At 41.9% G+C, this 12,312-nt stretch overlaps 2 long non-coding RNA genes across 3 annotated transcripts in view; one reads left to right on the top strand and one right to left on the bottom strand.

The window, feature by feature from the left end:
• LOC131401765 (uncharacterized) overlaps positions 1 to 8,047 on the bottom strand; it is a 47,598-nt gene extending 39,551 nt beyond the window's left edge. The window contains exon 1 of the long non-coding RNA XR_009217946.1: positions 8,004 to 8,047. This is a non-coding gene — a long non-coding RNA (uncharacterized LOC131401765). The remainder of the gene's footprint in view (positions 1 to 8,003) is intronic.
• LOC131401764 (uncharacterized) overlaps positions 1 to 10,177 on the top strand; it is a 47,598-nt gene extending 37,421 nt beyond the window's left edge. Inside the window, exons 1-3 of one of the 2 annotated variants that reach the window (XR_009217943.1) lie at positions 8,337 to 8,400; positions 8,497 to 8,682; positions 10,118 to 10,177. This is a non-coding gene — a long non-coding RNA (uncharacterized LOC131401764). Of the gene's footprint in view, positions 1 to 8,336; positions 8,401 to 8,496; positions 8,683 to 10,117 lie in introns of those variants that run through there. The other variant, XR_009217944.1, reaches the window with a different exon arrangement.
• The last annotated feature ends 2,135 nt before the right edge of the window (positions 10,178 to 12,312 follow it).

Below are 12,312 nucleotides of genomic sequence, written 5' to 3'. Positions count from 1 at the left end.
GGGAGTTATACATAGTTTAACTCAGCTTTAGTAGTGATTACCACTCAGATAGAAAGATGTTTCTTTCCATCTACTTACAAGCCGAGATAAGAAAGTGCCTTGCCTAAGACATGTGTGTGAAATCCCTCCATGGCCCTGTGCACAACCTGGTTTTGGGTGGCGATCTTTAGGAGCTGGGAGAAAGGGAGATTGGGCACCAAGTTGTTTCCAGGAATGGGTCTTATACATAGTTTTACTCAGCTGTAGTAATGATTGCCACTCACAAACAAAGATGTTTCTAACCATCTACTTCCAACCCAGGATAAGAAATTCCGTTCCCTAAGGCATTTGAGAGTGATCATGTGTCAAGGCCCTACACAGCCCTGTTTCCATACCTGCTTTGGGAAGGTGACCCTTTGGAGCTGGAAGGAAGGGAGATTGGGCAGAGAGTAATTTCCAGGAATGGGAGTTATACTTACTTTAGCTCAGCTGTAATAATGCCTGCCACTCAGATACAAACATGCTTCTAGCCATCTACTTAGAATGTAGTACGAGAAAACGTGCTGTCAATGGCTTATGAGTGAGATGCTGTCTCAAGACAATACACAGTCCTGTTTCCAAACCTGTTTTGAGAAGGCGATCCTTAGGAGTTGGAAGGAAGGGAGATTGGGCACTTAGTCATTTCCAGGAATGAGTGTTATACTTAGTTTAGCTCAGCTGTAGCAATTCTTGCCACTCAGATACAAACATGATCCTAACCATCAACTTAGAATCCGCTATCAGTAAGTGTGCTCTCTATGGCTTGTGAGTCAGAGTGTCTCAAGGCACTACATGGTCCTCATTCCATACCCTCCTTCATAAGGCAATCCTCATGTACCGGAAGGAAGGGATATTGGGCCTGAACTTTGTTCCAGGAACTGGTGCTATGCATGGTTTAGCTCAGCTGTAGTAGTTATGCCACTCAGAAAGATGTTTCTTACCATCAACTTACAAACCGGGATAAGAAAGTTCCTTCTCTAAGGCATGTGCGCGAGATTCTCTCTCAAGGCCCTACATGGCCCTGTGCAAAACCTGCTTTGGGAAGGCGATCCTTAGGAGCTGGAAGGAAGACACATTGGGCATGAAGTTACTATCAGGAATGGTTGTAATACATAGTTCAACTCAGCTGTAGTAATGAATGCCTCTCAGATACCAAGGTGTTTCATATCATCTACATTCAAACCCGGAAAAGAAATTGTGTTCTCCAAGGCATTTGAGAGTGATCCTGCCTCAAGGCCCTACATGGCACTGTTTATAAACCTGCTTTTGGAAGGAGATTTGTAGCAGCTGGAAGGAAGGGAGATTGGGCACGAAGTCATGTCCAGAGACAGGTGATATGCATAGGTTAGCTCAGTTGTAGTAATGATTACCACTCATATAGCTACTTGTTCCCAGACTGTTACTTACAAGGGGGTTGAGAAAGTGCCTTAGCAAAGGAGTATGAGATTCATTCTCAGGGCACAAAATGGCATTATGCTCCAAACTGGGTTCAGGTTTTTCACCATTACAAGATGGAAAGAAGAGAGGTTAGGCACAAATTTATTTCCAGGAATGGGCGTTACTCATACTTCTGTGAAGCTCTAGGAATGAGTGTCACTCATATAGAAACTTGTCCATGGACTTCTACTTAGAAGCCTGCATCAGAAATTTCCTTCTCAAGGGAAAGTGAGATTAATTCTCAGGTCCAGAAATGGCATTATGTTCCAAACCTGGGTGAGGAAAGTGATCTTTACAACATGGGAGGAAGAGAGATTATGCACAAAGTTATTTCAGGGATTAGGTGTTATACACTTTTTAAAAGTGCCTTCTCAAGGGAATGTGAGATTTGTTGTCCAGGTGCGAAATGACAATATCTTCGAAATCTGGTTTAGGTTTGTGATCTTTATGAGAGGGAAGGAAGAGAGATTAGGCACAAAGTTACTTCCCGGAATGGGTGCTATATGAAGTTTACCTCAACTGTAGTAATGATTGCCAATCATATACAAACTTCTTCCTAGACATCTACATAAAAGCCAGGATCAGAACATTCCTTCTGAAAACAATGTGAGACTCCTTCTTAAGGACCAAAATGGCATTATGGTCCAAATCTGGTTTAGGTTTGTGATCCTTACGAGATGAAAGGAAGAGAGATTAGGCACAAAGTGATTTCCAGGAATGGGTGTTGTATCAACATTGTCAGCCCCAGTAATGACAGTCACGCCTATACAAACTTGTTCCTAGATATCTACTTAGAAGCTGGTATCAGAGAATCTGTTCTCAAAAGAATGTGAAAGACCTGAGAGGACACTATGTTCCAAACCTGGTTGATGAAGATGGTCCTTATGAGCCGGAATGAAGAGAGTTTGGGCATGAAGTAATTTCCAGGAATGGCTGTTAGTGACAGTTTAGCTCAGCTGTATCAATAATTGCCAAACATATACAAACTTGTTCCTAGACTTCTACTTAGAAGCCGGGATAAGAAGCTTCCTTCTGAAAGGAATATGTGGTTTCTTCTCTTTTTTCTTTGTGAGTAAGATCAGCCCTGAGTGAACGGCCATGCCAATCCTCCTGTAATTGCTGAGCAAGGCTGTCCCAGACCTAACATCCATCGCGATCTTCCTCCACTTGATGTGGGATGCCACCATAGCATGGTCAGACAAGTTGTGTGTCGGTGTGTGCCCGGTATCCAAACCTGGGCCACCAGCAACAGAGGGTGCACACTTAACCACTACACCATGGTGCTGGACCCTATGAGGTTCCTTCTCAAGGCCCCAAGTAGCATAATGTTCCAAAAATGGTTGAGCAAGCCGATTCTGATGAGATAAAGGAAGAGAGATTAGGCACAAAGTGATTTCCAGGGATGGCTGTTATACATACTTTAGCTCCTGTAGTCATGATTGCCACTCATATGCAAACTTGTTCATAGTAATCTACATACAGGTCAGGCACACAAAGGGCCTTTGCAAAGGAATGTGACATTCCTTCTCAGGGCCCCAAATCACAATATGTTCCAAACCTGGCTTAGGTTTGTGATCCTTACTGGATGGAAGGAAGAGAGACTGGGCACAATGACAGTTTCATGAAGGAGTTTTACACATGGATTAACTCAGGTGTAGTAATGATTGCCACTCATATACAAACTTGTTCCTAGACATCTAGATAACCCCAGGATCAGAAAGTGACTTCTCAAAGAAATGTGAAATTCCTTCTGAAGGCCTGAAACAGCAATATGTTCCAAACTTGGTCGAGGAAGGTGGTACTTACGAGCTGGAAGTAAGAGAGATTGAGCATGAAGTTTTTTTCCAGGAATTGATGCTATTCATAGAATAGCTCAGTTGTACTAACGATTGCCACTTACAGAGAATCTTGTTCCTGGACATATACTTAGAAGCAGTGATCAGAAAGTGCCTTCTTAAAGGAATATGTGGTTCCTTTTCAAGGCCGGAAATGGCAATATGTTCCAAACGAGGTTGAGGAAGGTGGGCCTTATGATCTGGAAGGAAGAGAGACTGGCACGAAGTTATTTTCAGGAATAGGTGTTATTCATAGTTCAGCTCAGTTGTAGTAATGATTTCCACTCATATGCAACCTTGTTTCTAGGGATCTACTTAGAAGCTGGGATCAGAAAGTTCCCTCTCAAGGTAATGTGAGATTCCTTCTCAAGGACCGACATGGTATTACATTCAAAACCTTGCTTAGGAATGTAATCCTTTAGAGCTGGAAGGAAGAGAGATGGGGTAGGAAGTTATTTTGAGGAATGGCTCTCAGACACACAACTGCTCTTCCTCACAGCACCTGTGTTAAGTTTTGGGGCCACATAGGTATCTGGGGAAATAGGCCAAAAGCTTCCACAAAGCAAAGTGAAACCTCCAGAAGTGGTGGAAGTGGCCTAAGTCAAACATACTGCTAGTGTGACCTTCCGGGAATTTGCCATATTGTGAACAATGTAAGGTAGGAGGCTGGAGAGCTACACGGAGATGTCTGATGGGCGTAGCTAGGTTTTCTGTGGGCTCCCAAACCTGAGGAGACAGAGATCTACCAGACTTAGGACCAGATCCCTGTGTGGGGGAGGGGAGCACCGCAAACAGGAACAGGGGGAAAGTGGAAGGCCTGGGTTTACTAAAACTGAGACCCAGATCCAACTCTGATCAAGGTCTGATTGGACTCAGGTGCTCCAACTTCACTCTGTTTCCCACTGAAGGAAGATAAGGTCATGTGAAACCTCTCGAGTTAAGTTACACAGACGTTACAAAAACACTCGTGGGAGGCTGGAGAAGGCAAGCCACAGACTGGGAGAAGACCTTTGCAAATCACATATCTGACAGGACTATAAAGAACTCTCAAAACTCGGCAATAAGAAAATCCCAGTTTAAAATGGGCACAGATTTGGACACTTCACCAAAGAAGATGCACAGATGGCAAAAAAGCACATGAAAAGATGTTCAAGGTCGTTAATCACGAGAAAAAGCACATAAAAACCACATTGAGATCCTGCTATGTACATACTGGAATGACTAGAATTAAAGAGGTTGACCATACCAGGTGTTAATGAGGACGGAAAGTAACTGGAACACTCCTACATTGCTGGTGGGAACACAAAGTGCTTCAGCCTGTTTGGAAAACAGTTTTAAAGTGGAGTTTGTTATGCTGCTGTAACAAATCAGCACAAATTTCATGGCTTAAATCAACTCAGATTTATCGTTTTACAGTTCTGTAGGTTAGCAGTCTGACACGGGTCTCTTTGGGTTATAATCAAGGTGTTGGCAGAGCTAGGTTCTTTTTGGGGGACTTTAAAGCTTAATCCATTTCCTAGCCTTTTCAAGCTTCTAGAGACCACCACATTCCTTACCCTATGGCCCCCCTCCTCCACCCTCAAAACCAAGAACTCGACATCTCTCTCACCCTGCTTCCCTTGTTCTATCTTTTTCTCTACTCTACTGCTTCTCTTTCCCTTTTAAGGGCCTTTGTGATGCACTGGGCCCACCTGGATAATCCAGGATAATCTCCCTATTTTAAAGTCAGTTGATCAGCAACCTTAATTCCGTCTGCAAATTTAATTCACTTTTGCCAAGTAAACTAATGTATTCCCAGATTCCAGGGATTAGGACATCTTTGCGGGCCATGACTTTGTTACCACAAAGAGTTTTTAAAAATAAAGTTAAACATGCACATACCATATGACCCAGCAATTCCACTTCTATGTGCTTACCCAGGAGAAGAAGACATGTTCATACAAAAACTTGTTTGCCTTCTCAAATCATAAAGATTTATAGCAGCTTTATTCATAGTCAAAAAGACAAAACTGAAAATAACTCACATGTCCTTCAACTGATGGATGGATAAACAGTGGTAAATTCATACAATGGATACTACATTCAGCAATAAAACAGAAGGAACTGCTGATACAGTCAACAACATGGATGAACACTCAAATAAATGTATCATGCTAAATGAAAGAAACCAGTCTCAAAAGGCCAAATACTGTAGGATCCCATTTATATGATATTCCAGAAAAGACAAACCATAGAGAAAGACAAGAGATCATTAGCCACCAGGGGTTAAGGTTGGGGGAAGAGTTGACTACAAAAGAGCAGCTCAAGGGAGTTCTGGGTGCTGGAACTGTTCCATATCTCAATTTTGGTAGTTGCACAGCTCTATGCGTTTGTCAAAACAGTTGTACAAAGAGGAAAACAAATACTTCATTTCTCACCCTTCAGAATGGCAAAATTTTAAAAATCTGACAATGCCGATTTGACAATTCCCAGGGCAAGGATGACTCAAACAATGTTGGAGGGAATGCAAATTGTTAAAACTTCAGAGGATGATTTGGCTGCAGCTCGTCAAGATGCAGATGCACATCAGCCTCTGGCCCAACAATCCAATCACAGGCAGGTGTCCATTCTAGCGAGTCCACACGTGTGCTCGAGGAGACACACAGAAGGATAGTCATTAAACATGACAGGGGAATAAATTAATTGTGGTTAGTAGTTATTTAAAAAAGAAAGGAAAGAAATGCATATGGGAAATAATCGACCCTGCTGGCTACGTATATGATAGGAGAAGGTAACTCATTGGTTTGTCTACTTAATAGTATGTAGCACAGAGAGCACTGTAGTAGGAATCTGGAGACAAGCATCTGAGCATTTAGTTCCAACTCTGCCACTAAAGCATCAGTCTGACTGTGGACGACTTAACTCAAGAAACCTCACTTTCCATTTCCTAGAAATTGAAGAGGTTAGGCTCTAAACCACTAAAATTATTTCCAACTCAACAATTCTATGATTCAATAAGTCAACAATCAAAAATTATATTCCAAAGTACCTATGTTGAGAAACTGTTTTTCCCAGACACCCTGAAATCAGAAAGTATCAGAGAAATAAGACATCTTAATATATTGATACATAAAATGGTCCAAATGTCTTGGAATGTCTATGACCAGGTTTTTAATCAAGATCATAACTCAGAAAGAGTGTAAAAGCAACTAAACCTGCCATAACGACTTGGGTCACCCTCAGGTAAAATTTATATATCCTCTCCCATTTTAACATTCCAAAAGAAGTTCCCCATACCAATGAGTCCATCTTGTCAAGTTCAGGTCTGTCTAGCCAAAAGTCATTCATGTATATGGTAAGATTTACTTGATTTTTTTAACAAAGATAAATCGATGAATGGCTTTTTGTATTTTTGCCTGTTTCATCTATAAAGAGCTTACATTATAATTTAATAGCTTCAGCCTGCTACAATAATTTAAAGAGCCTTTTGAAACTTGTAACACGCCATGTCCAACACGATCTAGTAAAAATATCAGTAGTTCAGAATCCAAAAAAGCTCATTTAAAAGTTTCATTACCGCCAATACTTACACTTCAAAGACACCAAAAACCAACATGTCATTTCTTCCTACTGCAGAATTTAATAGGTTATTAACTTCTGGTATCATCCAAAAGCATAATTAGGATGCTATCATTAACATGTATTTTTTTAATAAGAAATATTAAAACTAATGATTAAACTATTAAATTAAATGATTAACTAAATATGAAAACTAATGACAACTAACGATCTGTTGCCTTTCCCTATGGTTTATCTTTTCTAGAATATTATATAAATGAAATTCTACCATATTTGACCTTTTGACCTTTCCCATTGTCAGTCAAATCAAAATTTCAAACTTCTTGTCCTATGGGCTTTCCAAATCTAAATTCTTACAATTCTAAATGGGTACGGGGACAAAACAGACACTATATACAACTTCCAAAATCCTCCTCTTTATCCGATTTTAGTTTTAGCACCAACTGCCAAGAAAATCTTTTCAACTGTAACCAAAATTCCATTCACATTATGTCAGTCATCAATTGATCAGTCATCAGTCTATGTTAACAGAAGGTGAGTTAGTATTAGGAAGGTACACAATTTGCACCAAAGATTGTTTAAATCTCCTTTCATTAAATGCAGTTTACAACAATTCACAGACTTCAAAGTTCACCTTGCAAATATACACTCAATTATCAGAAACCGCGAATGCGATCAGGCTTTTCTATAAAGATGGTCTCAAGGATGTAGGAACCGTTCATTTGTTTAATGAAGGCAATGAGGAGCCCAATAGCCTGAGCAGAGTCAGGCAGAGGAGCGCTGACCACAGGCCCTCTTCCGAAGGAAAGCGTTCACCCAGAGATGTCGCGACCTGGCCTAGACGGGGTCCCGGGGGGCGCGAACTCAAGGGCGGGCTCACAGGGCAGGCGACTCCCTGCCGCCCCCTGCACCTCGGATGGGTGGGCAGGAGGCCCTGCCAAGGTGAGTCCCCGCTGAGGTGGGGACCCACCAAGGCACAGGGACAGGCTGGCCAAGCGGCCCTCTTCTGCTCCTCCAAGGGACAGAGGTTGGGCTCCCCCACCTGAAGCAGCCAGCCAGCAGCCTCAGCCCCCGGTCCCATCTGCCGCCCCAGACACCGCGCTCCCGCCATATGTGGTGGAGCTCTCCACGCCGAGCCCACTGCCCACCGCCTACCTCGCCGCCGCTCCTGCCCAGTGTTCCTCCACACTGCAGAAATGAAAGCTCCCCGCGCTGAAAATCCTGGAGGAAGGATCCAGAATCTGCCCGAGCACCCCCCCCACAAACTCCAGTGGCCACCACTTCCGCATCAGGGTCTCTGCCCCCAGTGCATGCGCCCCGGGGATCTCCAGCTCGCCGGCCCCTCTGCCACTCTGAGCACTGGTCATGCGCTTATGCGGGACTCTGAGGATACAATAGGAACCCTTGGCGGGGGCACTGGGAGGGGTGTCGGGGATTGGGGACCGAGGTGTCCATGATATGGAGAGCAGGAGTGCGCTCATGCTGTGCAGCCCTTGACTCTGCTCTCCCTGGATGACCTTCAGCTCCTGGAGAAGTTCTGCCTTCCCTTGAGGTGGCTTCTCCTGTCCTGAGAAGCCCGTTACACGATCTAACATCTGTTTATAAAAGAACGATGACATCCTTAACACCCAGTGTGTTGTGTCTCCAGAAGAATTCTCTGCTTCCCCAGAAGATGAGACAGGGAGCAGCTGGGACTGGGTTCTGACCAAGGAAGGAAGGATGCTGAGGGCACAGCTGACTCCCCTCCACTGGCTCCTTCCCCTGATCCATGGCCCTGATGGGGCAACAGCGCTGGGGACTCCTGCAGGTGACAACGCTCAAGTGTTTGCCCACGGTATTACATTTCTTATGGTTTAGTGGTTAAAACAGGGGGCTAGCTGTCAGTTATTCAGACGATTTCATTTTCAGAAATGTCTTTGGACAAAGAAGTTTGTTTTCTTCATCTTTGATTTTTAAAATCAATAACAATAATTAAAATACTCATTTTCTTAATCTCATTGGCATGCAAAAACAAAAAAGTCACTTGGATTTCACCAAATTGACCACATTTTCATTAAAACTTTGAAAGTATTGCTGATTGAGTTAAAGAAAACATTTGGGAAGGACAATTACCTTCAGATAGTATCTTCCCAGATAAATGTACAAACACAGAGTTATGAGCCGTTTGAGGGGCCTGGTAAATCCAGTTTGAGTTTTACAATGGATCGTCCAAAGTACAGATTAAATTAGTAATTTTCTGAGGAGTTTTCGAGTAAATGTTCATGTCGCCTTCATCAAATAGGTCTGGTGATTTAAATGAAGGTTGAGCTAAAGATAAAAGTTTTCAAGAGACTGAGACATATTAGGTAAATGTACTTAAAAAGGGTGCAAATTAAAGTAAATCTGCCATTATCCTCTTTAAAAGAGATTCAGAGTAACATTATTGTCAAGGTATAAGAAGGAATAGAAATGTTTTATAAAAACAATTCTTCAATTCTACAGGACCTAACGTCACATTCTAGAAGTCTCCATAGTCTTTCACTCATCTAGATTTAAATTGTTCAATTAATACTTTAAAGACTAATGAATCTGAGGGCAAAATATTCAAGGTCATTGTTTAATTGTTTTTCATTGTTGCAAAGTAGATGGGTATGAACTGTGGCTGAAATCCATGGACTTGAAGAAGAAAAATATACAGAACTTATTTATCACTCTCACAGTGTGTCCTGACTTAATCCTACACATGTGCCAAGAATAAAGCCTCAAGGAATTCCATTATGTTATTAGAAATGACATCTTTCATTCACAATGAATATTCTCTAATTAATTATCTAACTAGTAATTATGTTCCTGATGCAAATAGGCAAGTAAAAGAATCCATGCCTGATTAAATTGGGCTCATAACATGTATACATGGGAGACACGTGAGAAATGGAGTCTCTCAAAAGAATGGCAGAGATGCTCCTCTTAAATACTATCTTCAGATAAGACAAAGGAGGATGTTGGGGGTGGGGTTTGGGATGTGAGACTGGCAGAAGACAATTCTCATGGAGAGGGACATGTAAATATTTGTCTGAACCAACTCCCCTGTACTAGGTTCTGGTCCTGAAGGGACAGCAGGGCGGTGACCAGGAACAGGCCTCCCAGTGGTGGTGCCTTCCCAGGGGTGGCATGGGGATGCTGGGGGAAGGAGGATGGTGTGTGACAAGGCACTAACAGTGGAGGCAACAATGCAGAGGTCAGGGATCTCTCTGGTTCTCTCACTCTCTCTCTCTCTGTCTCTCTCTCAGGGACCTGAGAAGAGGAAGTTGGCACAGCCTGCGCCCCTAGCATACCTCTCTCATGGACCCTTCTTTCTCTGGCCACTATGGGAGCCCTGCGGCCTTGGGTTTAACCCATGAGGTCAAGGGCACATGCACAACCACTGGGCCTAGGGGGGGCCTTGGGGGTCCTCAGTGAAGGCCCCACCTGCCCGCGAGGCCTTGACACGGTGACACCACCTGAAAATAAAGCAAACACATATAAGCATATGTAGTTTTAAAAGGAAAAGCACACAACTAAAAGAACTGATATCATTAAATACAGTATTCTATTTGTTTATGTGTCAAATTACTGATAGGAAATAGCCCGGTGTAGTGATAGTAGAATTGATCAATTTCATAGAGAATTCTTTTAACGGCTGTTCATATCTTGTGTTTTACATCATTGGTTAGGGTTATATTTTCATCTTTTCCTTTCCTAGTCTCTCCATCAATCAACCTTGAAGTGGAACTGAGCACATGCTTTTCAGAAGCGGCATCATTCTCTACTCAGCCAGAGCATTGGGCCTGACAATAGCTGGATCCAGCAGAAAACTGCACACTCTAGGAGATGTCATGTGGAGATGTGCCTGGCTGGACTAATAGTCACGTGGATATGATTTTTAAAAAAATCTCTCAGTGCTTTCCTAAAATCAAATAATACTCTTCAGTTGCTTTAGTAGACGAGACATTAGTTATGTCTTTTTAATTTCCACAGAAGCTTTTTTTATGTTACTAAAGAAACTAAACATTATGTCTTTTTTCTTGTTACCAAAATGGACTTAGTATTAAAAACAAGAAACCTACAAGAAAGTAAACACTCATATGGAATAGAAATTGTGGGTCGCAATTGCTACTTTTTTATATAAAATCATGTTTTATTTATGTACAATTTCTCTCAACTGTGCTTTTGAAAATAACTTAATATTAGAAATTACCAGTAAGAAGAGGGGGTGCTCCCTTGAGTGTGGTCCAGTAGAAGTCAGGTGACTCAGACCTGAGTTCTAGGCCCAGGTCTGTTTCTGGTTAGTGTGTGACAATGTACTTAGGCTCTCTGGAATGTAGTATTCCTTACTGTAAAATTAAAGAATTTGATGATTTTTGAGAACTTTTCCAAATATTAAATGACTTCTCTTTTATATTTTATAATTTTATTTATTTATTTTTCCCCCAAAGCTCCAGTAGATAGCTGTATGTCATAGCTGCACATCCTTGATGTATGTGGGACATGGCCTCAGGATGGCCGGAGAAGTGGTGCGTCAGTGCGTGCCCGGGATCCGAACCCCGGGCTGCCAGCAGCGGAGCGCGCGCAGTTAACCACTAAGCCACAGGGCCAGGCCTGACTTCTCTTTTAAAAATCAGAAAGATCCTTCTCAAACTTATACATTATCAAAAATTTTTTCTGAACTTTCACTTACCAAGAACAACTGATGTCCCTTCAATTATATTGATTGAAAATAAAGATCATAAAAATATAAATTTGGTAATCTAATATATGAATTAGCATAAAAATGAGCCAGGAAAAAATTATGATCAATCAAGATATTACACTATGAAAATATTACTGTTTGTTACAGTACATAAAGTTATGACACTAAAATAGTATCTTTTTGCTGTTTGTAAGTTTATATTGTTACTCATATATCACTATTAATCCTATTATGTTTTACAAGTAATAAAATATCTTGAAAGGAGAGAACAATAAAGCAGCAGCCCTGCATTACACACGAAAGTTGTGTTTCCCCTGGAGTGAAAATGTGGATACAACATTGGTCAAGTACTTTATTTTATAATCCACTGGTGCCTTTCAAAAATATAGCTATTATTGTAAGAGTAAAGATATTCATTTTTTTAATAATTTCATTTATTTATTTATTTTTCCCGCAAAGCCCCAGTAGATAGTTGTATGTCATAGTTGCACATCCTTCTAGTTGCTGTATTTGGGACGCGATGTCAGCATGGCCGGAGAGCCAGCATGTCAGTGCACGCCTGGGATCCAAACCGGGGCCGCCAGCAGCGGAGTGCGCACACTTAACCACTGAGCCACGGGGCCGGCACAAGTGTAAAGATATTCTTAAGAATAGTGCCACAAAACAGGTTTTCCCAGCTACTTTTTGTCAGAGCTGAGATAGACATTAGGCTGGGGCACTTGAAGAGGCATGGTGGACTCAGCTGAGGGTGATTTA

Source organism: Diceros bicornis, assembly GCF_020826845.1.
Source record: "Diceros bicornis minor isolate mBicDic1 chromosome 13 unlocalized genomic scaffold, mDicBic1.mat.cur SUPER_13_unloc_1, whole genome shotgun sequence".
NCBI lineage: Eukaryota > Metazoa > Chordata > Mammalia > Perissodactyla > Rhinocerotidae > Diceros > Diceros bicornis.
Note: the sequence above shows the minus strand (reverse complement) of the source record. Positions and strands in the feature narration are given on the sequence as shown.